Source organism: Sminthopsis crassicaudata, chromosome 1, assembly GCF_048593235.1.
Source record: "Sminthopsis crassicaudata isolate SCR6 chromosome 1, ASM4859323v1, whole genome shotgun sequence".
Classification (NCBI taxonomy): domain Eukaryota; kingdom Metazoa; phylum Chordata; class Mammalia; order Dasyuromorphia; family Dasyuridae; genus Sminthopsis; species Sminthopsis crassicaudata.
Window position 1 is genome coordinate 283,696,974 of NC_133617.1, and position 27,949 is coordinate 283,724,922.

General features: G+C 35.3%; 1 protein-coding gene and 1 pseudogene across 3 annotated transcripts in view; one reads left to right on the forward strand and one right to left on the reverse strand.

Moving 5' to 3' along the window:
* Window positions 1-2,904: 2,904 nt before the first annotated feature.
* Window positions 2,905-27,695, reverse strand: LOC141549754 (pre-mRNA-splicing factor SYF2 pseudogene; annotated as a pseudogene).
* The window catches only part of CRISPLD1 (cysteine rich secretory protein LCCL domain containing 1), a 53,465-nt gene continuing 53,010 nt past the window's right edge, over window positions 27,495-27,949 (forward strand). Inside the window, exon 1 of one of the 3 annotated variants that reach the window (XM_074278916.1) lies at window positions 27,495-27,947. The gene's annotated coding sequence lies outside the window, so the exon portion shown is untranslated. The remainder of the gene's footprint in view (window positions 27,948-27,949) is intronic. The other 2 variants (XM_074278917.1, XM_074278918.1) reach the window with 2 other exon arrangements.

Consider the following 27,949-nt stretch of genomic DNA (forward strand, 5'->3'; position numbering starts at 1 on the left):
TTAACTGGTTTTACTCACAAATTTATTTTCCTTCTCCAATAAACTTATTGTCAATTGTACATTTTCCCTTGCATCTTCTTGCATTCAAAGAAACTTGGCTCCCTTACTCCCAAAACAATATAACACAAAATTATCTTCTTCCTTACTGGATACACCTTCTTTATCATTATCCCTCACCCAAACAACAGAATCAATTACTATATCAAGAGGAGTAAGTGAATTTCTTGATCTTGATTGGCTGCAAACTGGGAAAGGCTCTTTTGTTTCCTCTCTCCTTTGTCTTTATGACATATTGTTAAAGACTGAATTACCTATTTTTAAAGCTTATTTATTTGCTATCTTAGATTAATAACCAGATACTATCCATTTGTGATTTATTTTCTATTATAATTGCTTTACTTAGTGTGGGTTTCTTTTTTTGTGAAGAGATTTTATCAAAGAAGAAAAATAGTTAATATTGATAAACAAAGATACCACAAAGATTAGGGTTTGAGTTCTGATTCTCCAAAGTGCTAGGCTTTTTCTTGGTTAGTGGTCAAGCCAAAATAAAGGATTTATTGATTGTAATAAAGTTGCCAAAATGTCAGTTGCTCAAAAGATTGAGATTTGTTTTGCTTTCTTTTTCTTTGCTCTAGTATCAAAATGACTGCAAACATCATTTTGGTGTCTGGGACAAGATGTGAACTGAACCATTTCTTCCCTCACTTCTTTCCCTAAATCTTTGTATAAATCTAGGCCTCTCAGATTGGCTAAAATGACAGGAAAAGACAAGGAGGAATGTTGAAGGGGATGTGGGAAAACTGGGACACTAATGCTTGTTGGTGGAGTTGTGAGCTGATCCAACCATTCCGAAGACTGATTTGAAACTATGCTCAAAATTGCTATCAAATGTGTGCGTATCTTTTGATCCAGCAGTTTCTCAACTGAGTCTGTATTTCAAAGAGATCATATAAAAAGAGAAAAGGATCCACATGTGCAAAAATGTTTATAGCTTCCTTTTTGAAGTGGCAAGGAAATGGAAACAGTGGATGCCCACTGCTGGAACTCTATCTTCCCAGAAATCAGCAGGAGTCAGGACCACTAAATGTCTTTATTCTAGATCTTTACCGTCGCCTCCAACGCCAGGTCAAGAGTGCAAGTGAGCGTGAGTTCCACCACCCAAGTTTCTCTTACTCCTCCCACACAAGTCACTTCCCCCTCTTTGTCCCACCAATCAAGTCAGCACAGAACAGCTGGGGAGGGTCAACCTTCAAACAAGTTAATGGGGAACCGTCCAATTGGCAATTAGTCTCACGTGCTTCATTATCCAAGTGCATTGCTCAGTTCTAGCCCTTTACAGCCCACCATTTGGAGAATGGCTGAATAAGTTATGATATATGAATGTTATGAAATATTATTCTATAAGAAATGATCAATAGAATGATTTCAGAAAGGTCTGTGAATACTTACATGAATTGCTAAGTGAAGTGAGTAGAACCAAGAAAACATACAAAGCAACAACAAGACTGCATGATGATCAATTCTGATGGACTTGACTCTTTTCAAAAGCAAGGTGATTCAGGCTAGCTTCAATGATCTTGTGATGGAGAAGTCCATCTGCACCAAGAGAGAGAACTGTGGGGACTGAGTGTGAACAACAGCATAGTATTTCCATTGTGTTGTTGTTGTTTACTTTCATTTTGTTTTCTTTCTCATATTTTCTCATTTTTGATCTGATTTTTCAAGTGCAACATAATTGTGGAAATATGTCTAGAAGAATGTTTAACATTGATTGAATTACTAAATACAAGGTTTTTCAAGGGTGAATATTGAAAATTATTTGTGCATATGTTTTGAAAATAAAAAAAAGCTTTAAATAATAAACTAAAAGAAAATAAAAAGAAATTGAGGGAAATGTGGTAACAATGGAGTAAAAACTATCAAGTGGGAGGTGGTAATGGATGGTTGGACTTGGCCTCAAATCCCATATTTTAAAGTAGAGGTCAGAGACAGAACAGTGCTTGACTTTCTATCTTTGGAGAAATGTGAAGGTTATGCAGATATATCACTCTATAAAGCTTAGTGGTAGTTTCTACAGGTTATTCTTTTTCCCTTTTGAAAGCATTCTGGATACAGTTTCTTGCTCCATTCCAAATCCTGCCCTTATAATTGGGGACTATAAAATCAATGCTTATGGTCTTCTAAACTCCAGCTTTGGGTTATCCCTACAATCTGATTTTTATCTTGTTTCACTGAAAATTTATGTTCACTAATTTCTACTGGATCCCAACTGCTTCTAAGAATTCTGCTTTATTGCTTTTATTTTTCAAGAGTCTTCAACATATTTCTACCTTTTCTAGCCTAAAGTTTCTGGCATTAAGTATATGTTCTCCATGTGCAATATAGTTTCTTGTCTACTTTCTTCATCTTAACCAATTATTCTTTTTGAACAAACATACATGCAGCTTGATAGTCATTTATCAATTTGGACATTGTACTCCCTATTTCATGAATACTTAGAAGGTCTTATTTGCTTCCTTGTGTTGGAATTTCTACTTCATCTTGTTTGTTAACCATTTTTTGTGTATTCATTCCAAACTACCTTCAACTAATATCTTATATATTAATTTAGAAAGCATCACAGAATTTTGGCTTCACAACATCTTTGTGAAATTAGCTTATTGTGCTTATTTTACAACTGGAAATACAGGCTTCAATAATCTTGTCCATGACATCCCACCTAGTAAGTATCAGAGCTGAATTCCCTTACTAAGATTGATCTTAAAATAAAAAAGCATTACTTTGAAGTATGAAAATACACAAACTTAAAAATGCATCTGAATATTGAATATAAAAGTTAAAATCTTCCTTTATTGGTACAATTCACCAATACAATTGATCCCAAGACTTAATTTCCTACCATATTCAGAGTTTCCTGAATTTTAGATAACTGTTCCTCTGTTTGATTTCAGTTGTATATTTTCTATATGATTTCTCTGCCTTCTTTTTGAACTTGGCATTTCTCTCATTTATGTTCTCAATATCAGAATCATCATTTTAAGTACATCTCTGCCTGTAATTTTTTCCTTTACAATTTTTTTTCCCAGATCTATAATCATCTTATCAATTTTCTCTGTAGAAAGTACATGTATATCATGAAAAATACTATTAGATGTTGGGAAGAATTCTTCATATTTTTTCCCTCAGTTTTTCATACCTTTACTTATCAGGTTTGATCTGCTCAATCAATTGATGACACTGGAATAACTGAGCAGTTGCATGTTCTAAAAAGCCTGAGTCTGGATTCTTCCTTTTTCCCCCTTCCGCCTTTCTCTCCTATCTTTCTGTGTCTTCAGCACTAATCTCCAGGACTTTTCATTTGCAAATCCTTCCCCTTGTAACACATTTCTTTTTCTTTTCTTTGACTTGCAATTCCCTTTCCAAATTAACTTTCTTGGCCTCCCAGGTTGCAAATGGCTTATTAAGCCTTTTAGCTTCCTCCACAACCTCCAGTTGATTTAACTTTCCAACCTCATTTTTTTTCATGTGCAATTCCAAGAACTTCCTCAATCTCTCTTCTCAATTCTGGGCAGTGTGCCTTAGCCACTGATAGAAGCCTCCTATCCTCCTTTTTTTTTTTCCTTATACTTTTGTTCCTGAATTTCCCCAGGGGTCTCCTCAGCCTTCAAAAGGAACTCTATCACCAAGAAAATTTCCTCCTTGGCTGCCTTCCAGAAAATAAAAATTTGGAAATTATTTCTACAGCTTCTGTTCTGCTATGCTTTCACAATGACACCTTTCCAGGAATAATATTATGCATTTATGAATAAAAAAAGTTACATTGATTTGCTCTCCAGTCTTTGATATCATTTTCAGTTGCCATTTAAAAATAATTTGTGCAATAAAACAATAATTTTCATAACATAGCAGAAAAAATATGATTGCATATGCAACTGCAAATCTATTAAGTAAAGCATGTAATTCCTCCTAAATGTATAATAAATTGATCATGTACATTTCTTTTTGATTTTCCATCACCCTCTGTAATTCCCTTTCCACCACTGGTGATTTTCTCCTAGAACCTACACTTAAAAAAGATCCAGATCAGTCACCCCTCATTCTCAAGATATTGTAACCACATCCCATATGGTATGTTTCAGCCCCTCCTATTTTTTAGCTCATTTTTATGTGTTTTGCATTCATTGCATTCATTGGAATGCAAGCTCCTTGAAGTCAGGGACTTTCTTTCTGCTTAAATTTATATTCCTGGCACAGTATTCAGGCACATATCTTACAATATGATTTGTGTAAAATTGATTTGTTTCTATTTTCTATATTTTTTTCTCCTTAATCTTGAATGGATAAGATATGACAGATAGTTTACCTTAAAGGCCAGTTCCAGTACAGTTGACAACTTCTAATATTCTGTAATCCCTTTTTCATATGGATCATGTTCTTCCCTCCATCAACTTCCTTATATGCATTATACTCTTATGCCTTTAGAGGATAAGAGAATTTTAATTTTCTTCTTGATTTTTCACATTGAAACTTCTATACTGAGAGCAGAGCCAAGATGGAGGAGAAGGCACACACTCTTTAAGCTCCTCTCATGTCCTTACTACCAATCTTTGAATTTAGCCTCAAAAATAGTGCTTGACTGGTAAAATTAATGAAAATTAAAGTTGCAACAATTTACTAGTCAAAGATAATCTGGAAAACTGCCAGAGCAGATTTGTACTGAGGGGTGGGAACAGACCAGTGGTAGTCAGGGAAATAGGAAAGTCTGGCATCCTGAGTGGATCAGGGACAGGGGTAGCCTCTGTGGCTAAAAGAGCAGTGGAAATGATCCAGCCTATGGGCTGACTGTTTTGCCTTGATTGTAAAGCAGCGGACTAGCACAGAGATTAGAGCCAGAGGTACAAGGTACTCTAAAAACACCAGAACTGTACCCCCCCCCAAAAAAATTGGAAGTGGTTTAGCATAGACCAGCGCAACTGTGTAGCTGCACACCAAAGCAGTCCAGGGCAGCTGCAAATCTACATGGCGGCAGGGGGGGGTGTGTGTGTGCAGCCTGGGGCAGCCTCTAATCTGCACAGTGGGCAGCTCAATCTGGGGCAACAGAACTTCCACAATGCAACTATGCTTGTGGGGTAGAGACACTTCCAGTCCAAGCAGGGCTATTCAGCTAGTCAGCTGCTAATACCTACAGCCCCACAGAGAGGTCTTTGGATTAGGATAGTGACACTTTCACTGCTCAGACTCTTGCCTCAAAGCAGTAGTTAATCCTCACAGCAGGGTTCTTAGCAGGGCATCCCCCCATCTGGGCTATGCAGATCTGAGTCACTTATATTGGGGAACTATTTCCCAGAGCACTCTAGTACCTGGACACTCTTTGTAGCTGGTTGACAGGCCATCTATACACCTATCCCTGTTCTGCAGAAGAAGCTGGTAACCTCTTGGCCCTGGAGAAAGACCCTACAGACTTTAAAAATTAGTAAAAAAAATTAAAAGGACGATTGATAGCTTCTATACAGAAAGAGAACAGGTTTTCAACACCAAGGAGGCTAATAGCAGGCAGTTTCCAGACAATTGTTGGTCCCCAACAAAAAAGGCTCTCCTAGAAGAGACTGCTAAAAATCTTAAAAGAGAGCTAGAAGAAAAATGGGGAAAGAAAAGAGAAGCTATGCAAGAGAATAACAACTTCCTGAAAGGTGAGCTGGAAAAGGTAAACAACTTCTAGAAAGGTGAATTGGAAAAGGTAAAAAACTCCCAGGAAGTGCAGGAAAACAGAATTTGTGAATTGGAAAAGGTAAAGAACTCACAGAAAAGTAGGATTTGTGAATTAGAAACAGAAAATAACTCACTAAAAAAAATTAGTGAAATGGAAAAAAAATTCCATAGAGCAAAACAACTCATTTAAAAACTCAGTTGGACATATACAAAAAGAAGTAAAAAAAAGCTAATGAAGAAAGTAACTCATTAAAAACCAGAACTGAACAAATAGAAACGAATGATTCCTTGAGACATCAAGAATCAGTCAAGCAAAACCAAAAAAATGGAAAAAAAAAACATAGAAAGAAATATTACATATCTAGTTGGAAAAACAACAGACCTGGAAAATAAATCTAGGAGAGATAATCTGGGGACTATTGGACTTCCAGAAAATTATAATGAAAAAAAGAGTCTAGATACTATATTATAGGAAATCATCAAAGAGAACTGCCCAGATGTTAGTAACAGAACCAGAAGGGAAAATAGGCATTGAAAGAATTCATTGAACACCTTCTGAAAAAGAGCCTAAAAAAACCAAACCAAACCAAACCAAAACCAAAACCAAAACAAAAACAAAAAAACAAAACAAAACAAAACAAAACAAAATAAAACAAAAAACAAAAACAAAAACAAAAACTCCACAGAACATTGTGGCCAAATTTCAGAATTGTCAGGATAAGAAAAAAATATTACAAGCAGCCAGGAAAAAACAATTCAAATACCAAGGTGCCACAATCAGGATAACTCAAGATCTGGCTGCATCCACATTAAAGCATCGAAGACCTGGAATCTGATATTCTGAAAGGCAAAAGAACTTGGAATGCAACCAAGAATAAACTATTCACCTAAGCTGAGCATTTTCTTCCATGGAAGAAGATGAACATTTAATGAAACCCATGAATTTCATTTGTTTCTAAGGAAAAAAAAAACAGATCTAAACAAAAAGTTTGATCTCCAACCAAGAGAAGCAGAAAAAAGGCAAAGGGAACACTTGAGAACTGTATTTCTGTTGTGGATATATATAAAGTCGACATGGATAATTTGAATTTACTGATATAACATAAAAAAGGGAAATAGAAATGGAAAGGGGATAGTATCAGAAAAGGAGAGATAAAAAGAGGGAAACTACATCCCACAAAGAGGCAAAGAAAACCAATAATATCTGAGGGAAGTTAGAGAGGGGGAGGAACATTGTGTGATTCTTACTCTCATTGGAGTTGGCTCACAGAGAAAATTGGCATATTTGTTTTACATAGAATTCTTTCTCACCTCATTAAAAAGTTGGTGAGAAAAAGGGAAAAGGAAAAGAGTAATAAGGGAAGGGTACAAAAAAGGGGAAGGGATTTAAAGGGAGGAGGGAGGGAAAGTAAAGAGGGAAGTCTGTGTAATGCAAGTGGGGCCCATAAGTTTAATACTGGGAAAGGGGTTCATGGGGCAAGGAAAAAAAAGGCATAATCTGGGGATAATATGATGTCAGGAAATACAGAATTAATAATTTTAACTGTAAATGTGAATGGGATGAACTCTCCCATTAAGCAGAGGCAGATAGCAGACTGGATCAAAAGTCAGAACCCTACAATATGTTGTTTACAGAAAACACATTTAAAGCAGGGGGATACATACAGAGCAAAGGTAAAATGCTGGAGCAGAATCAATTATGCTTCAGGTGAAGTCAAAAAAGCAGGGGTAGTCATACTTGTCTCAGATCAAACAAAAGCAAAAATTGATCTAATTAAAAGAGGTAAGGAAGGAAAGTATATCGTGCTAAAGGGTAGCATAGACAATGAAGCAATATCAATACTAGACATATATGCACCAAGTGGTATAGCATCTAATCAGCAAAATTATAATAGTGGGAGATCTCAACCTTGCACTCTTAGAATTAGATAAATCAAACCACAAAACAAATAAGAAAGAAACTAAAGAGGTAAATAGAATATTAGAAAAATTAGGTATGATAGATCTTTGGAAAAAACTGAATGGTGATAGAAAGGAGTATATTTTCTTCTCAGCAGTACATGGAACCTATACAAAATTGACCATATATTAGGACATAAAGATCTCAAAATTAAATTCAGGAAGGAAGAAATAGTAAAGGCTTTCTTTATTGAATGGTTCAATCAGTTCACAAATATACCAACAGTGCATGAAAGGCTCATTTTTTCCACATTCAATCCACATTTGTGGATTTCACACATTCCTATTAGCTAGTCTAAAAGGTGTGAAATAGTAGATCAGAACTATTTTAATGTTAATATCACCTGACTTCTGGGGGCGGAGCCAAGATGGCAGAGACAACACATTTATCTCTGACCTTCTTTACAAACCTCACAGTAATTACAAAATCCAACCTCAGAATTAGTTCTGGACCAGTAGAACTCACAAATATTGGGAGAGCAAAAATTATCAGCAGAAGATAATGTCAAAGATAAACAGAAAAAATCTGGTTCAATTGGAAACAGGAGAGAGGCAGCCAGTACAACCAGCTGAGTATAAATGCCAGGGAAGACAATGCAGACTCCTGGGGCAGTGCAGTCTCCATGTGGTGGTGCAAACTCTACATGGCAGAGAATCTACAGGAGGAAACAGATCAAAAAAAGGTCTGTATCAATTGAAAAAGGGAGGGAGGCAGCTTAACACAAACAGCTGACCACAATGCCAGCCCAGAGAGCATAGAGTCCCAGGCACTGATGACTCTGCAGGATGGTGCAGACTTTATGTGGCAGAGACTCCACTGGGAGGAATCCACAGCAGTGTTGGCCTCTCTGCCCTGGTTGCAAGCCAGTAGATCAGCAGAGAAGTTATAAAACATCCAACACAAACACAAAAGATCAATAGTGAACCCCAAAATGCCAGAATCTCATAGGACCTGGCCACAACCCTGAGGACTGGGAGTGAATCAACATTTTTGACTCAATGCAGCTGAGGCCACTTGGAAAACCTCCTCCACCCTAAAGGCAGACTTTAACTTTTAAAAAATGAGTAAAAAAGTAAAAAGGATTCTGACAATATACAGCTTTTATGATGAATGAGAAGAACAGATTTCAAACCCTGAGTAGGCTAAAGGCAGATTGTCTCCAAATGAAGCCCAAAAGGTGATATGACCTGATCCCCATCACACAAGGCTCTCTTAGAAGATATTTAAAAGGATCTTTAAAAAAGCTAGAAGAAAAATAAGGAAAGGAAATGAAAATTTTGCACGAGGTTTTGGAAAAAGCAACACAGAAACTAACTGAAGAAAACTCACTACAAAATAGACTTAGTGAAATGGAAAAAGCATATAATTCATTAAAAGATAGATTTGGTAAAATGAAAAAAGAAAGCCACTCCCAGGAAAACAGAATTTTTGAAATGGAAAAAGAAAATAACTCCTTAAAAAATAGAATTTGTTAAATGGAAAAAAATCCATAGAACAAAACAACTCATTTAAAAATTGAATGGTGGGGGGGGAGGGGTATGTGGAACCAAGATGATGGAGAGGACACATGCGTTTTTCTGAGCTCTCCTCTACCTTCAAACTATTTTTATGAAACTCAGCCTCTGAATTAGTGCTTGACTGTCAGAACCCATGAATATTGGGAATACAACACATTACCACAGAAGATAATCTCAAAATTTGCTGAAAAGGTCTGTTTTTGCTCATGCAGGGGGATAGAATGGGGCTAGGACAGGTGAAAGCTCAGGCAGATAAGCAGTGAGAGAATGGAAAGCAGCTCATGCTGAGCAGACTGAAGGGGGATGGGGTGTGGTCTTCACCTGCTGAAAATCTTCGGGGAGAACTCTATCACAGTGTCAACTACTCTGCCCTGGCAGCAATGCAGTAGATCAGCAGAGAAGCTATAAATATAGAGGGTAAAGGCTATAACCCCAAAACACTAGACTCTCTAGGGACCTGGCCACACCCATCCAACACTGGGAAGGACTCAGCACAATCTTAGCAGGCAACCACTAATCCCAGAGCAGTCACTGCTTTCCACTGAGGCTTTATGGCCACTTCCTGTTGTCTATTGAGTAACCCCTCATTGCCCCAAAAGTGGACTGCAGCTTTTTTTGTTTGTTTGTTAAAATGAGTAAAAAGGCAAAGCAGGCTCTAACTATAAATATCTTCTATACTGAAAGAGAGCAGATTTCAAATCCTGAGGAGACAAAAAACAGTTTGGTTCTAGATGAAAACCCAATGGTAGATGTGATCTAATAGACATTGAAAGAATTCATTGATCATCTACTGAAAGAGATCCCAAAATTAAAACTCCAAGAAATATTGTGGCTAAGAAAAAGCGGAGTCTCTAAAGAGTGAAACTGCTTGAGGCAAGTAATGCTCATAAGTAAAATACTGGGGAGTAGAGAAAGGGAAAAAACACTCTTGTTATTTGCTTGGATTTTATTTTCAATTGGAGAATGGCTGAATAAATTATGATATATGAATGCTATGGAATACTATTTTGTTTTGTAAGAAATGAACAGCAGGATAATTTCAGAGAGCCTTGGAGAAACCTCCATGCACTGATATTAAGTGAAATGAGCAGAATCAGGAGATCATTGTACATGGCAACAAGACTATACAACAATCAAGTCTGATAGATGTGGCTCTCTTCAACATTGAGATGATTCAAACCAGTTTTACGTGTGCAGCGACAAAGAGAGCCATCTACACCCAGAGACAGAACCATGGAAACAGAGTGTGGAACACAACATAACATTCTCACTCTGTTGTTATTTGCTTGGATTTTATTTTCTTTCTCAGTTTTTCTTTTTCTTCCTTCTTGATCTGATTTTTCTTGTGTAACAACCATCTAAATATGTATGCATATATTTGATATAACGTATATTTCAACATCTTCAATATGTATTGGACTGGGGGCAAAGCCAAGATGGCAGAGAAGCTAGACGAAACTTTCTAAGCTCTCTAATTCCCTTTCTACCAAATATTTAATTCAGCCTCAAAAACAGTACTTGACTGGTAAAACCCACAAAGATTGGAAATACAAAAACTTACCAGCAGAAGAGAATCTGGAATATCCCCAGAAAAGGTTTGACCTGAGGTGGTGGGAGCAGGCCAGTGCAGAACAGGGAGAGAAACGGGAGTGGGGTGGCATTTGAGATTGGAAGGTTTACACAGAGCTCTCTGCTGTAGCCTGACTGCTTTGCTTTGGTGGCAGAGTAGGGGACCATCAGAGAAGTTGGAGCCTGGGGTAATGGGTACACTGAGGGACACCAAAGTCCAAGAGGCTCTGGCTGCACCCACCCAGGACCGGAAGTGACCTAGTGCAGACCATAACACAACTTTTTGCGACATTTGACAGCAAGGGGCTTGTGGGGGACAGTCATGCACAGCAGCGGCACAATCCAGGGCAGCCTTTCTTCTGTATACTGAGGGGCTCGCTGGGGATAGTGGAATTTCCCCAGCCAGACTGCACTCCCCCAGGCAGGGACACGTCCAGTACAGTGAAGAACAGGACAATTGCAAATACTCAAAGTGAGCATTTGTGGGGGGGCAGTGATACCTTTGCTCCTTAGCCACTAGCCCCAAGGCGGTCACTAATACTCACAGCAGGTCTCCTAGCAGGGCACTTACACAGCCTGGCCTGTGATACCAGGCATACTCACTTCTGAGTGGAGCTCTTCCCAGAGCCCTCCCACAGCTCCACCTTTCCTTGTAGCCCATTGAGAGGGCAAATACTACCCATAAATCCATCCTCCCTATACAGAGGAAGCTGGGAATCTCCTTGCCTTGAGGGCAGACCCTGAAGGCTTTAAAAAAAATGAGCAAAAAAATGAAGAAAACGATTGAAAGCTCCTATGCAGAAAAAGAGCTGGTTTCCAAACCTGAGAAGGCTAATAGGAGACAGCCTCCAGACAATTCCCCAAATAACACTCTACTAGAAGAAACTATTAAAAATCTGAAGAGAGAATTAAAAGAAAAATGGGGAAAGGAAAGAGAAGCTATGCTAGGGAAAAACAAAGTCCTGAAATGTGAATTAGTAAAGGTAAACAACTTTCTGAAATGTAAATTGGAAAAGGTAAAGAATTCACAAGAAGTGCAGGGAAACAGAATTAAGGAGTTGAAAAAGGTAAAGAAATCACAGGAAAGTAGGATCTGTGAATTGGAAAAAATAAAGAATTCCCAAGAAAGTAGGATTTGTGAATTGGAAAAAGAAAATAACTCACTAAAAACAAATTTAGTGAAATGGAAAAAAAATTCCATGGAGAAAAACACCTCATTTAAAAACTCAATTGGACACATACAAAAAGAAGTTAGAAAAGCTAATGAAGAAAATAACTCATTAAAAGTTAGAACTGACCAAATAGAAATGAATGATTCACTGAGACACCAAGAATCAGTCAAGCAAAAACAAAAAAAAAAAAAAAAAACAAAAAATGAAAATCTGAAGAAAAATGTCGGCTATCTACTTGCCAAAACAATAGACCTGGAAAATAGATCTAGGAGAGACAATCTGAGGATTATTGGACTTCCCAAAAATTATGATGAAAAAAAGAGCCTAGATACTAGTTTCCAGTAAATCATCAAAGACAACTACCAGAGATAATAGAACCAGAAGGTAAAATAGACATTGAAAGAATTCATTGAACACCTTCTGAAAAAGACCCCCAAAAAACAAACTCCACAGAACACTGTGGCCAAATTTCAGAACTATCAGACTAAGGAAAAATATTACAAGCAGCCAGGAAAAAACAATTCAAATACCAAGGTGCCACAATAAGGGTCACTCAAGATCTGGCTACCTCTACATTAAAAGATTGAAGGAATCTGATATTCCAAAAGGCAAAAGAACTTGGAATGCAGTCAAGAATAAACTAACCAGCTAAGATGAGCATTTCCTTCCATGGAAAAAGATTGACATTTAAAGAAACAGATGAATTTCATATGTTTCTAAGTAAAAATCTAGATCTAAAGAAAAAATTCATCTCCAATTTAGGACTCAAGAGAAGCAGAAAAAGGTAAAAGGGACTCTTGAGAAATGTATTTCTGTTGTGGATATACATTAAGACTACATGTATACTTTGATTTTAAGGATATAACAAAAAAAAAGGAAGTAGAAATGGAAAGGGTATATTGTAAGAAAAAGGGAAAAGGGGAGATAAAAAGAAGGAAACCACATCCCACAAAGAGGCAAAGAAAACCTATCATATCTGAGGGAAGTTAGAGAGGGGGAGGAACATTGTGTAAACCTTATTCCCATCAGAACGGGCTCAAAGAGAAAATAATTAACCTAATAGTTTTACAGAAAATTCTTTCTCACCTCATTAAAAAGAGGGAAAGGAAAAGGGAAAAGGAAAAGAGCAATAAGGAAAGGGAATAAGAAAGGGGAAGGGATTTAAAGGGAGGAGGGAAGGGGAGCGCTGCGTGACACAAGTGGGGCTCATAAGTTTAATACTGGGGAAGGGGTTTGGTGGGGGTAAGGGAAAAAAGAATAATCAGGGGATATTATGATGGCAGGAAATACAAAATTATTAATTTTAACTGTAAATGTGAATGGGATGAACTCTCCAATTAAGTGGAGGCAGATAGCAGACTGGATCAAAAGTCAGAACCCTACAATATGTTGTTTACAGGAAACACATTTAAAGCAGAGAGATACATACAGAGCAAAGGTAAAAGGCTGGAGCAGAATCTATTATGTTTCAAGTGAAGTAAAAAAAGCAGGGGTAGCCATCCTTATCTCAAATTAAGCAAAAGCAAAAATTGATCTAATCAAAAAAGATAAGGAAGGAAAGTATATCTTGCTAAAGGGTAGCATAGACAATGAACCCATGTCAATACTAAAGATATATGCACCAAGTAGTATAGCATCCAACTTCCTAAAGGAGAAGTTAAGAGAGTTGCAAGAAGAAATAGACAGCAAACCAATAATAGTGGGAGATCTCAACCTTGCACTCACAGAATTAGATAAATCAAACCACAAAACAAATAAGAAAGAAATTAAAGAGGTAAATCAAATATTAGGAAAATTAGGTATGATAGATCTTTGGAGAAAACTGAATGGTGACAGAAAGTATACTTTCTTCTCAGTAGTTCATGGAACCTATACAAAAATTGACCATTAGGACTTAAAGATCTCAAAATTAAATGCAGGAAGGCAGAAATAGTAAAGGCTTTCTTTTCAGATCACGATTCAATAAAAACTACATTCACCAAAAACTTAGGGCTAAATAGATCAAAAAATAATTGGAAACTAAATCTCATCTTAAAGAATGATTGGGTGAAACAGCAAATTATAGACGTAATAATTTTACTCAAGATAATGACAATGATGAGACATCATACCAAAATTTGTGGGATACAGCTAAAGTGGTAATAAGGGGAAATTTTATATCTTTGGTGGCTTACTTGCAGAAAATAGAGAAAGAGAAGATTAATGAATTGGGCTTGCAACTTAAAAAGCTAGAAAAAGACCAAATTAAAAACCCCCAATTAAATACTAAACTTGAAATTCTAAAATTAAATGGAGAAATTAATAATATTGAAAGTAAAAATACTATTGAATTCATAAATAAATAAAACTCAGAGTTGGTTTATGAAAAAACCAATAAAATAGATAAACCTATGGTAAATCTGATTATAAAAAGGAGAGAGGAAAATCAAATTGTTAGTCTTAAAAATGAAAAGGGGGAACTGTCCACCAATGAAGAGGAAATTAGAGAAATAATAAGGAGTTACTTTGCCCAACTTTATACAATAAATTTGATAACCTAAGTGAAATGGAGTACTACCTCCAAAAGTATAGGCTTTCCAGATTAACAGAGGAGGAGATAAGTTGCTGAAATAGTCCCATTTCAGAAAAAGAAATAGAGCAAGCTATTAATCAACTCCCTAAGAAAAAATCTCCAGGACCAGATGGATTCACAGGTGAATTCTACCAATATTCAAAGAACAATTAGCTCCAATGTTATATAGACTATTTGAAAAAATAGGGAAGGAAGGAGTCCTACCAAACTCCTTTTATGACACAGACATAGTACTGATACCCAAACCAGGTAGGTTGAAAACGGAGAAAGATAACTATAGACCAATCTCCCTAATGAATATTGATGCTAAAATCTTAAATAAGGTATTAGCAAAAAGACTCCTGGATATCATCCCCAGGATAATACATCATGATCAAGTAGGATTTAGACCAGGAATGCAGGGCTGGTTCAATATTAGGAAAACTATCAGTATAATTGGCCATATTAATAATCAAATTAACAAAAATCATATGATCATCTCAATAGATGCAGAAAAAGCATTTGATAAAATCCAACATCCATTCCTATTAAAAACACTTGAGAGTATAGGAATTAATGGACTTTTCCTTAAGATAATCAGTAACATCTATTTAAAACCATCAATAAGCATCATATGTAATGGAGAATGATTGCATCTATTGTCATTAAGATCAGGGGTGAAACAAGGCTGTCCACTATCACCATTACTATTCAATATTGTATTAGAAATGCTAGCTTTGGTAGTAAGAGAAAGAGATTAAATGAATTAGAGTAGGTAATGAGGAAACCAAATTATCACTCTTTGCAGATGATATGATGGTATATATAGAGAACCCCAAAGATTCAACTAAAAAGCTATTAGAAATAATCCACACCTTTAGCAAAGTTGCAGGATACAAAATAAATCCACATAAATCATCAGTATTCTTATATGTCACTAACAAAGTCCAACAGTTAGAGTTACAGAGAGAAATTCCATTTAAAGTAATTACTGATAGTATAAAATATTTAGGAATCTATCTGCCAAGGGAAAATCAGGAATCATATGAGCAAAACTACAAAACACTTTCCACACAAATTAAGTCCAATCTAACCAATTGGAAAAATATTAAATGCTCTTCAATAGGGCGAGCAAATGTAATAAAGATGACAATACTACCTAAACTAATCTATTTATTTAGTGCTATACCAATCAGACTCCCAAAAAACTATTTTAAAGACCTAGAAAAAATAACAACAAAGTTCATATGGAAAAACAAAAGGTCAAGAATTTCAAGGGAATTAATAAAAAAAAAAATTAAGTGAAGGTGGCCTAGCTGTACCAGATCTAAAATTATATTTTAGAGCAGTGATTAACAAAACCATTTGGTATTGGCTAAGAAATAGACTAGTTGTTCAATGGAATAGTTTAGGTCCAAAGGACAAAATAATTAATAACTCTAACAACCTAGTGTTTGACAAACCCAACGACCCCAGCCTTTGGGATAAGAACTCAATGTTTGACAAAAATTGCTGGGAAAATTGGAAATTAATATGGCAGAAACTAGGCATTGATCCACACTTAACACTTAACACTTACACCAAGGTCAGGTCAAAATGGGTTCATGACCTAGGAATAAAGAATGAGATTATAAATAAATTAGAGGAATATAGGATAGTTTACCTCTCAGACCTGTGGAAGAATAATGAATTTATGTCCAAAGAAAAACTAGAGAACATTATTGATTACAAAGTAGAAAACTTTGATTATATCAAATTGAAAAGTTTTTGTACAAACAAAACAAATGTAGACAAAGATTAGAAGGGAAACAATAAACTGGGAAAACATTTTTACAGTCAAAAAGTTATCCAACTGTGCATACCCTTTGACCCAGTAGTGTTACTACTGGGTTTGTATCCCAAAGAAATCTTAAAGGGAAAGGGATCTGTATGTGCAAGAATGTTTGTGGCAGCCCTCCTTGTGGTGGCCAGAAACTGGAAACTGAGTGGCTGCCCATCAATTGGAGAATGGCTGAATAAATTGTGGCATATGAATATTATGGAATATTATTGTAATGTAAGAAATGACCAAGAGCATGATTTCAGAGAGACTGTCATGATCTGATGCTGAGTGAAATGAATAGGACCAGGAGATCATTGTATATGTCAGCAATACTATTCGATGATCAATTCTGATGGATGAGTTTATCTTCAACAATGAGATGAACCAAATCAGTTCCAACTGAGTAGTAATGAATTGAACCAGCTACACCCAGCGAAAGAACTCTGGGAGATGACTATGAACCACTACATGGAATTCCCAGTCCCTCTGTTTTTGTCCGCTTGCATTTTTGATTTCCTTCACAGGCTAATTGTACACTATTTCAAAGTCCAATTCTTTTTGTACAGCAAAACAACTCTTTCAACATGTAAACATATACTATATTTAATTTATACTTTGACATATTTAACATGTATTTGTCAACCTGCCATCTGGGGGGGGAGGAGGGGAGAAGTTAGAACAAAAGGTTTGGCGATTGTCACTGTTGTAAATTACCCATGCATAAATCTGGTAAATAAAAACTATTAAAAAAATACTTTTAGGGATCTGTAAGTTTTCGTTTCTTCCAAAATTATATGACCCAAGGTGGGGAATTTTCTACTCTCCTGGCTGTGCTCTGGTCTGTGAATGACCACAAGCATTTTTTCCTGTGCTGGAACTATGATGAGGGTCTCTGCTCCACTGTGACTACAAACTCTGTTGTGTTCCTCCATTCCTTGAAAGTGCCATCAAGGACTGCAACCCCGATCCAAATATGAAAAAAGCAAGAGATTCATGCCTCAGTGCTATTGAAGAGGCTCCTGTAATTTCTTTCTGACCAGTTTTTTGACCCACTTCTCCTCTGTGGACTGAGATATATGGAAGCAGCTACTAGTTTGCCTAGCAGGGATATGCTGGTGCAGCCTATGCTCAACTATGCTCCACTCTCACCTTCTTGTAATAGACCTTTCTTACTAATGTTATAAGTTTTCTTGGGTTGAAAAATTCTTTTACTCTGTGTTTGGTGGGTTCTACTGCTCTAGAATTTGTTTGGATTCATTGTTTAAATGTATTTTACTTTTTACTCTTTTTACTTTTACTCTGCCATCTTGGGTCCACCTACCACACCATATTTTATGGAGGCAAGATACTCAAAATTTTGTTGTCTTTTTGTTGTTATTGCTTAAATAGAAGAATTTTTCACTACTTTTGAAATGTTAGAAGATGAGATGGATATGTGCTTATTTTTGGGTGTAAGCAATAACTTGAAATTTTTCTATGTCTGAAACTATGAAAATCCTACTTTTCTTTTTGAATTTTGTTGTTCTATCTAATAAAATTAAAGAGGTGGAATGGAATAGCTGTCTAGAGATCTAGTCTTGGGGAAATAATGACCTTATTTTAAATCTTGCTTTAGATTTATATTACAACCAAGCTATTTAAAGTCTCTTGAAATTTCAAGAACATATATTGGAGAGAGAGAGAGAGAGAGAGAAAGAGAGAGAGAGAGAGAGAAGAGAGAGAGAGAGAGAGAGAGAGAGAGAGAGAGAGAGAGAGAGAGAGAGAGAGAGAGAGAGAAGTATCAGAAGGTACAGATTAAAATGTAATTGGTAAAGAGGTAAGAAAATAAAGGAATGGAGGGGGTCAAGCCAAGATAGCAGAGAGTAGGTAGGTTTTTGACCTCTTCCTGGTGTCCCACAATTCAACAACAGATCAAGTCTATGAATTGGTTTTGGAGACACAGAACACACAAATATTTGGAGTGTAACAAATTTTCAGCATTGGAAGAATTTCAGAAAAGGTCTGTTCCAATTAGACATGGGAGAAGCCACTGAAAAAAGGAACAACAAATGATCCAGGGCAGCAGGGTAATCTACCAGGAGGCTGTTAGTCAATATACAGCATTGGCTACTCTATCCTGGATCATAAGCCAGTAGATAAGCAGATTAGCTATGAGACATCCAACCCAACTACAAAAGACAAATAGCAAGAGAGTTTGGAAAAGGAAACACATAAATTATCTGAAGAAAACTCCTTAAAGTAGATTTAATGAAATTAAAAAATGATCTAAATGATTACAAAATAGATTTGGTAAGATGGAAAAAAAACCATATAACTACTTATAAATAGATTGATGAAATGGTAAAAGAAGCCAATTCATTGAAAAATAGAATTAATGAAATGGAAAAAAGAAAACAATGAATAAAACAACTCATTTAAAAGTTCAATTGGCCAAATGCAAAAGGAGATAAAAAAGCAAACTGAAGAAAATAATTTACTAAAAATTAGAATTGAACAAATGGAAGTTAATGACTCAATGAGACATCAAGAATCAGTCAAACAAAACCAAAAAAAAAAAAAAAAAAGAAGAAGAATAAAACGTAAAATATGTGATTGGAAAAAACAACCGACTAGGAAATTAGATCTAGGAGAGGCAATCTAAGAGTTATTGAACTCTCTGAAAACTGTGATGGGAAAAAAAAAAAAGAGCCTAGACCTCATCTTTCAGGAAATCATCAAGGAAAACTGCCCTGATGTCCTAAAACCAGAAGTTAAAAAATAGCCATTGAAAGAATTCATAGATCACCTCCTGAAAGAGACATCAAAATGAAAACTCCAAGGAATATTATAGTTAATTTCAGAATTATCAGGTCAAGGAGAAAATATTGAAAACAGCCAAAAAGAAACAATTCAAATATCGAGGAACTACAATCTGTATTACTCAGAACCTAGCATTTTCTACTTTAAAGGATTAAGGGCGAAGAAGTTTGGATTGCATCCAAGCATCAACTATTCATCAAAAGTAAGCATTCTTTTTTTCTGACAAAAAAGATGGACATTCAATACAACAGGTGGATTTCATATATTTCTGATGAAAAGATAAGAGCTGAATAGAAAATGTGATCTTCAAATACAGAGCTCAGGAGAAGCATAAAAATGTAAAAGGGAAAGGAAAAGTAATTGTTTTTTTTTAACTTAAAAAGTATATATTCTTATATAGGAAGATGATATGTTTAACTTGAGAACTATGTCTCTATTATGAATATACTTAGAGGGTTTAGGTATAATTTTATTCTATTGTGATGATATAAAGAAGAAACTAGTGGAAAGGAGATTGTAGTGAAAGAAGAGGAAAATGGAGATAAAATGGGATAAATTGAATCTCATGAAGAGGCAAAAAGACCTATAAAAACTGAGAGAAAGAAAGTATGAGCATTGAGTGAACATTACTCTCATCAGATTTGGCTCTAAGGCAGAATATCAGCTATATTTAGCTTCACAGAGAAACTTGTTTCATACTATAGGGAAGTAGGAGAAGAAAGGGGGAAAAGGGGGGATGCTAATAGAAGAGAGAACAGAAATAGAAGGGGAAAAGGATAAGATAGGAGAAGGGGTTGTAAACGGGGAGAGCTGTTTGAGGGAGGTAGTAGTCTGAAGCAAAACACTTGGGAGAAGGGATAGGGAAAAAGGGAATTAAAAAAATTAACTTGGGGTAAAATAAGATGCAGGAAATATACTTAGTAATTTAAATTATGAATGTGAATGGAATGAATTCTCCCATAAAAATAAAATTAAAATTAAAAATCAGAATACTGCATTATGTTGTTTACAACAAACATGTTTAAAGCAAAGTGATATATACAGAGTAAAGGCAAAAGGCTGGAGCAGAATCTATTTTCTTTAGGTGAAGTAAAAAAAGCAGAGGCAGTGATTCTGATCTCAAATTCAGCAAAAGCAAAAATAGATCTAATTAAAAGAAATAGGGGAAATATGCTACATTTTGCTAAAGAGTACCATAGATAATGAAGTAATGTTAAAACTAAACATATATGTACCAAGTGGCAAAGCTTCCTAATTTCTAGTGGAGAAGTTAGGAGAGCTGCAAGAAGAATTAGAAAACAAAATTTTCAAAATGGGGGATCTCAAACTTGTTCTCTCAGAACTACAAAAATTGGACTACAAAATAAAAAAAAAAAAGATGTTAAGGAGGTAAATAGAATTTTAGAAAAATTAGGTAAGACAGACCTTTGGAGAAAATTGAATAGAGACAGAAATGTATATGCTCTTTTCTCAGTGGTATATGGAACCTTTACAAAAATTTCCATGTATTAGGGCATAAAAAAAAAAAAAACTCAAAATAAAATGCAGAAAGGTAAAAATGATGTATGCATCTTTCTCAGATAATGATGCAATAATTATTTCATGTAATAAAAGGCCAGGGGAAAATAGACCAAAAAATGAATTGGAAGCTAAATAATCCAATCCCAAAGTATGAATGAATGAAACAACACATCACAGACACAATCAGTAATTTCATCCAAATGAATGACAATAATGAAACAACATAACAAAGCTTATGGGATGCAGCCAAAGTAGTTCTTATGGGAAGTTTTATATCTCTAGATGTTTACTTGCATAATACAGAGAAAGAGAAGATCAGTGAATTGGGCTTACAACAAAAATGTTATAAAAAGAACAAATTAAAAATCCCTAATTAAAGGACAAATTTGAAATTCTGAAAATAACAAGGAAGATTAATAAAATTGAAAGAAAATTATTAGTTCTATAAAAACCAATAAAGGAGATAAATATTTTAGTTAATTTGATTAGGAAAAGGAAAGAAGAAAATCAAATTGTTAGTTTCAAAAATGAGAAGGATGAAATTTCCACCAATGAAGAATAAATTAGGGTATTAATTAGGAGCTATTTTCCCCAACTTTATACCAATAAATCTGATAGTCTAAGTGAAATGGATGAATATTTATAAAAAATATAGATTATCCAGATTAACAGAGAATGAAATAAAATACTTAAATAGTCCCATTTCAGAAAAAAAGAAATAGAACAAGGTATTAATCAACTCCTTAAGAAAAATTCCCCAGGACCAGATGGGTTTACATGTGAATTCTACCAAACATTTAAAAAACAATTAACTCCAATGCTATATAAACTATTTGAAAAAATAGGGAATGAAGGACTCCTACCAAATTCCTTTTATGACACAGACATGGTACTGATACCTAAATCAGGTAGGGTGAAGACTGAGAAAAAAAAAAGTATAGACCAATTTCCCTAATGAATATTGATGCAAAAATCTTAAATAAAATATTAGTAAAGAGATTACAGATAGTCATTCCCATGATAATATACTATGACCAAGTAGGATTTATACCAGGAATGCAAAGCTGGTTCAAGTTAGGGAACTTATTAGCATAATTGTCCATATCAATAACCAACTAAACAAAAATCATATGATTACTTCAATAGGCAGAAAAAGCATTTGACAAAATTCAACACATTCCTATTAAAAACACCAGAAAGCACATGAATAAATGGAGTTTTACTTAAAGTGATAAGTAGCATCTTTTTAAATCCATCCGCAAGCATTATATGTAATGGAGATAAACTAGAAGCACTTTTAATAAGACCAGGGATGAAAGAAGGTTGTCTACTACCACCATTACTATTCAATACTGTATCAGAAATGTTAGCTTTAGGAATAAGAAGAGAAAAAGAAATTAAAGAAATTAGAATAGTTAATGAGAAAACCAAATTATCAATCTTTGCAATTATTCTGTTTATATACTTAGAGAATCCTAGAGAATCGACTAAAAAAACTACTAGAAACAAGTCACAACTTTAGCAAAGTTTCAGGATACAAAATAAATCCAATAAGTCATTAGTATTTCTATATGTTACCAACAAAGTCCAGCAGCAAGAGACACAAAAAGAAATTTCATTTAAAATTACCATTGATAATATAAAATTGGGAATCTACATGCCAAAACAGTCAGGAATTACATGAATACAATTCCAAACAATTTCCATGTAAATGAAGTCAGATCTAAGCAACTGGAAGAATATCAAGTGCTCATGGGTAAGTTGAGCTAATATAATAATGATGAAAATTTTACCTAAATCAATCTACTTATTCAGTGCTATACCAATGAAACTGCTAAGAAATTACTTTACAGACCTAGAAAAAATAATAACAAAGTTCATATGGAAGAATAAAATGTCAAGAATTTCAAGGGAATTAATGAAAAAAAAATGCAAATGAAGATGGCCTAGCTGTACCAGACCTAAAACTATATTATAAAGCAGTGGTCATCAAAACCATTTGGTGCTATCTAAGAAATAAAGTTGTTGATCTGTGGAATAGGTTAGGTTCGTGAGACCCAATATTCAAAGACTATAGTAACCTACTGTTTGATAAATGAGTCCTGTTTGATAAACCCAGAAGGAAAGCAATAAATTGGAATTTTTTTTTTTTTTTTACATCCAAGGGTTCTGATAACGGACTCATTTTTAAAATATACTGATAACTGACTCAAATTTATAAGAATTCAAACCTTTTTCCAATTGACAAATGGTCACATGATATAAATAAACAATTTTCAGATGAAGAACTTAAAAGCATTTCTAGTCATATGAAAAAAATGCTGTAAATTACATTGATCAGAGAAATGCAAATCAAGACAACTCTGAGGTATCATTGTTCACCTCTGAGATTGGCTAATTTGCCTGGGGAAAATGATAAATGTTTAAGAGGATGTGGGAAAATTAGGAATTTAATATATTATTGGTGGAATTGTGAACTTATCCAACCATTCTGGAGAGCAATTTGAAACTATGCCCAAAGGACTATCAAACTTGGCATACCTTTTGATCCAGCAGAGTCTCTACTGGGTTGATATCCCAAAGAGATAATAAAAAGGGAAAAATACACATATGTGCAAAAAAACCCCAAAACACATGTGTTTGTAGGAGTCCTTTTTGTAGTGGCAAGGAAATGGAAATGAGTAGATGCCCATTAGCTAGAGAATGGCTGAATAATTTATGGTATATGAATACTATATAATATTGTTCTGTAAGAAATGAGCAACAACATGATTTCAGAAAGGACTGGAGAGATTTACATGAACTGTAAGTTTTAAGTTCTAAGTGAAGAACCAGGAGAACATTGTACACAACAAGATCAAGATTATATGATGATCAATTCTGATGGACATGGCTCTTTTCAACAGCAAGGTGATTCAGGCAAGTTCCAATAGTCTTGGAATGAAGAGAACTTTCTGTAAGGTTAGAGAGGACTGTGGAGATTGAGTGTGGATCACAACATAGTATTTTCATTTTTTTGTTGTTATTTGCCTGTATTTTCTTTTCTTTGTCATTTTTTTCCTTTTTGATGTGATTTGTGCAACATGATAATTGTGGAAATATGTCTAGAATAATAGCACCTATTTAATATATATTGGATTACTTGCTGCTTAGGGGAAAGAGTGAGAGGGGAAAGGAGGAAAATTTTTTGAACACAAGATTTTGCAAGAGTAAATATTGAAAATTACCTATGCATATAGTTTAAAAATAAAAAGCTTTAATAAACAAAGAAAAAAGAAATGAAAATAGAGTAAAGCTTACAGAACATTAGCATATGGCTTTCTAAGTCAAGGATCCTGATAAATGGTTTAATAGTTCTCTTTTGTTTTTGAATTTAACCCCAGGATTGTAAGAGCATTCCTCATCTATACTAATAGGGAGAGTTTTCTCACTGGAAACTTCCTAAACCCATACTATTATAGGTCTGAGCTAAAGACAAAGCAAAAAACAAACAAACAAGAAGTTATAAAATTAAGTTCTGATGTATTCTAGGTAAGTGTTTTCTATTTATTCACTGTACTTGTCTCATATAAATTGGTTACTTATCTCATCTTCCTGAATTCAGATCTGACTTCAGATCCTTATTTCTATGTGACCTTGAGCTAATCACTTAATTATATTTGCCTTAGTTTCCTCATTTGTAAAATTAGATGTGAAAGAAGTGACATACCACTCCAGTATCTTTGCCAAGGTATGTGGCACATTACAGATACTGAGTAAATGTTGAATGCAGATTAGAAACCTATTTACTTCAACTTATCTTCTTGAGTTACTGGGAAGTAAAATGACTTTTCATATCTCTCACAGCTTGTATGTATTCATTGTCAAAAAATGAACTTCAGTCTTCCTGAATTTGAAACTCCTTGAAACTACTTCAGGCAATATCTTGTATCCTAATGATGATCAGTTTTTACTCCATAACCTTTTACATCTTTAGTCCTTCTAAAGTGTTTTGGAAATGATTTTCATTAGCACATTTATGGTTTAAATTCCTTTTTATGAGTTTCACATTTGACTTTACACATTTTTCTTTGTAAATCTTGAAAAAAATTCCTTTAAAATGTGTATGGAACATTTTACTCAAAGGAAATTAATTTTTGCTTATATTAAATATTTGGAGACTTAAAAACTTAGTTTTAATTTACTCCCTTATTGCAGATTATCTAATATTACAAGAGCATTTTGTTAGTCCTCTTAAAGTCACTTTCTGAGAATTAATTTTGAAGTTGAAACTTTGGATACTTTTTTTGAAAGTCACTTTCTAATGCTCCTTTTCTGTAAATTCCAAAAGTAACCTATAACTTAGAGATGCATTGAAAACTACTTCTCCAGAAATATCAATGTCTTTTGGAAAGACTAATATTCATCAAATAATGCAGCTGCAACCAGGTTTCAAGGTTATGATTTTCACTTCTCAAGGTTTTTAAACTTTTCTAAACTGATTGACTATAAAGAGTAAATGATAATTCTTTAACACAGAATGCATAGTTTTGCTCTTTTTATATTTTTCATTGCTAAATTTTAATTTTAGTTCTCTTGATTCAGAGTCACAGATGCTAGTTTATTCATGTTGCAATTCTTTGCATAGACTTGCTAGAAGTATGTGAATTTTAATAGTTGAATGATATGTATTTCTTAGAAATAGTTTGAAACAAAAGTTATTGAGTGATAGAATCTTAAAAATAAACATTTGGTTTGTCTGAAATGCATTATAAGTAGATAATCCATAGATAGAGTGCTAGACTTAATATTTAGGAAGACCTGATTTCTTGCCTCAGACACTTACTTACTTGCTATTTGATTCGTAATAAATCAGTTAACTTCACTATGTATATTTTCTCATCTATAAAATAGATGTAAAGTTAAAATGAGAAAATATTTGCAAAAGTACTTTGAAAGTCTCAAAATGTTATATCAATGTTAATAGAAAAAAACTCATTTTGTAAAGATTACATGATCCTAAAAATGATCCATTCTCTTTCAGGGAGGTGATTTTACCTAAGTGCCTTATCATGAAATGGGAATGAATGAACTTTGAGGTCATACCAGTATATCAGATATTATTTCAAGTCTTACCAAATCAGAAAGGTTTGGAGCATGAACCTGTTGATATAATTTTTGTCTGTAATTAGAGGAATAAACAAGTTAGCCTCAGAAAAATTAATTCTTCAAAGGAATTTAGTTTTTGTTTGTTTGTTTTTTTAGTCAACACTTAGAGTTTGCATTGTATCCCAGTAGAAGCATTGATCCTGATAAAATTATAGTTTTGAACAACTGAAAAAACCAATTAACCAATAAATCATAAGCATTTACTAAATTTGCTGTTAGGCATTGTGGTAGGCTTAGGGGATGGAAAGACAAAAATGAAACCCTTTGCCCACTGAGAGTTGCATTCTATCAAAGAAAGATGTACTAGAATATTATTTCTACTAGCTTTTTAGGATATAAAATTCCCCTTGGGTTGTTTCCAGAATCATCAATTTGTTTATTGTCTTTGTTAAATTTATTGTCAAATTTAGTTTAGTTCTGCATACAACATTTACTCAGTACTTATAATGTGCCACGCACCTCAGCTTCCTCATTTTTTGAGTGTTTGTGAATACAAAGAATGTATCTTCCACAAGACTTCTGAAAAAGGTAATCAAAAAGACTTAGAGTCTATAATATGTCTACTACAAAAAAGGTCTCATCCTAGGGCTCTTCATTTTTGAGAGGGAGAAAAATTAACAGTTTGGAATCTTTGGTGGCTTTTTCTGGATCTGATAAACAATAAAAGGTGGATTGGAAGGCATATAGGGGAAAGGAAGAAAATTGATTTACAAGAGGAAGGATGAAAATATGTACCCAATATTCATTGTAGAGTTTATAGCTTGATTCTTTATTTTAATACTTTATATATAATGCTTTTATACTTTATTTCAGAACAACAATGAAATAGTTTATTGTGTTTGTTTTTAATTTAAAGGATTCCATACTCTATTATATATTCATATGGACAAACTTTCAACAACAGATTTATTTATTTATTTATTTTTTAATTTCCAGACACTTTCGGGAGTGTTGTTTAGAGATCTGGTGGGAGACATAAGTGAAGGAGCTAATGAAGGAGTCTGAATTCTCAATTCTTGGAGATAATGTCTTCCAAGCATTGCCTCCTCATATCCTCCTCTTTCAATCTTCACTCTCCGGGTCCGCCTCTCTACTTCACCCAGCACGTTACCAGAGCTGAATGAAACAGAACATCAGACAGCTTTCCCGAGTTAAGTTGCAGGAGGCTGGGTGCGCTCCCGGGAGACTTAAAGGAAGAAAGGAGTGCCTTTCCCTATTTTAACAGCCTTCTTCTGAATACCTCTTCATTCATCCACTTCAAGTCTTTTTCTTCAGTCCCCCTAGAGGCCACAACTCCCTTTAGCCCCAGTTCCAGTTTGTGCCGCTTCTTTCCATGGGAGGCGCGCAAAGAAAGATCAGCCTATAGCTGCAGAATTCTTGCAGATAGACCCACTCCTCAGTTCCCCCTCTCTTCTCCTTTTCCATCCTTCTTGTTCAGACCTCCCCCTCCTCAATTCCAGACCTCCCACGCTTCCTCCATCTAACCCACAGTCAAACAAACAAGTCGGAAGCTAAAAGAAAAAGTCCTGCCCCGCGAAGGAGGGAGTGAGCTCCTTGCTCCCTGAGGCTGGCAGGCGGGCGGGAGGACAGGCAGGCCGGCGGATTGCCAGGGCCCGGTTTGGGGGTGGAGGTGGAGGTGGAGGTGGGGTGGGCAAAGAGGGTTAGTGCACGTCACGTGCACGTTCCCACAGCCTGGGATAAATGTCCTGGAGCAAGAAGGAGCCCCAGAGAAGCTCTCTGAGCAGGGGCTGGGAACCGAGGAATTTGAGTGGAAGAAGGGAAGCGGGGCGCTCGAGTTTACCCCAGTCCCAGTTTCGCTTTCTCCCCGAGGGTCCTCAAGACATAAAGAGCCCAAAAGAGCGAGGTGATCACCCTGGCAATCGAGCCAAGAACTCCCGGCTGGGCTCCGATTCTTGACATTGGACATCAGAGCACTTTACTTCTCAATCAACTTCTTCCAAGGCTGCTAAGGAAGTGGTTCGGGGCGCTCCACTTCACCCTCGAAAAGCCCCTACCTTGGCTTTCACTAAAAGAAACCAGCCTTCATCACAGTCACTTGTGGGCCTTCAATCTGGGTTACTAACAAATCGGAAAGTTCGGCTCTATTTGGGGGAGGCAGGCAGGCAGGCTCACAGTGTTTCAGCCTCTGGCTCCTAATTGTGAACATCACGCTGGAGAGGT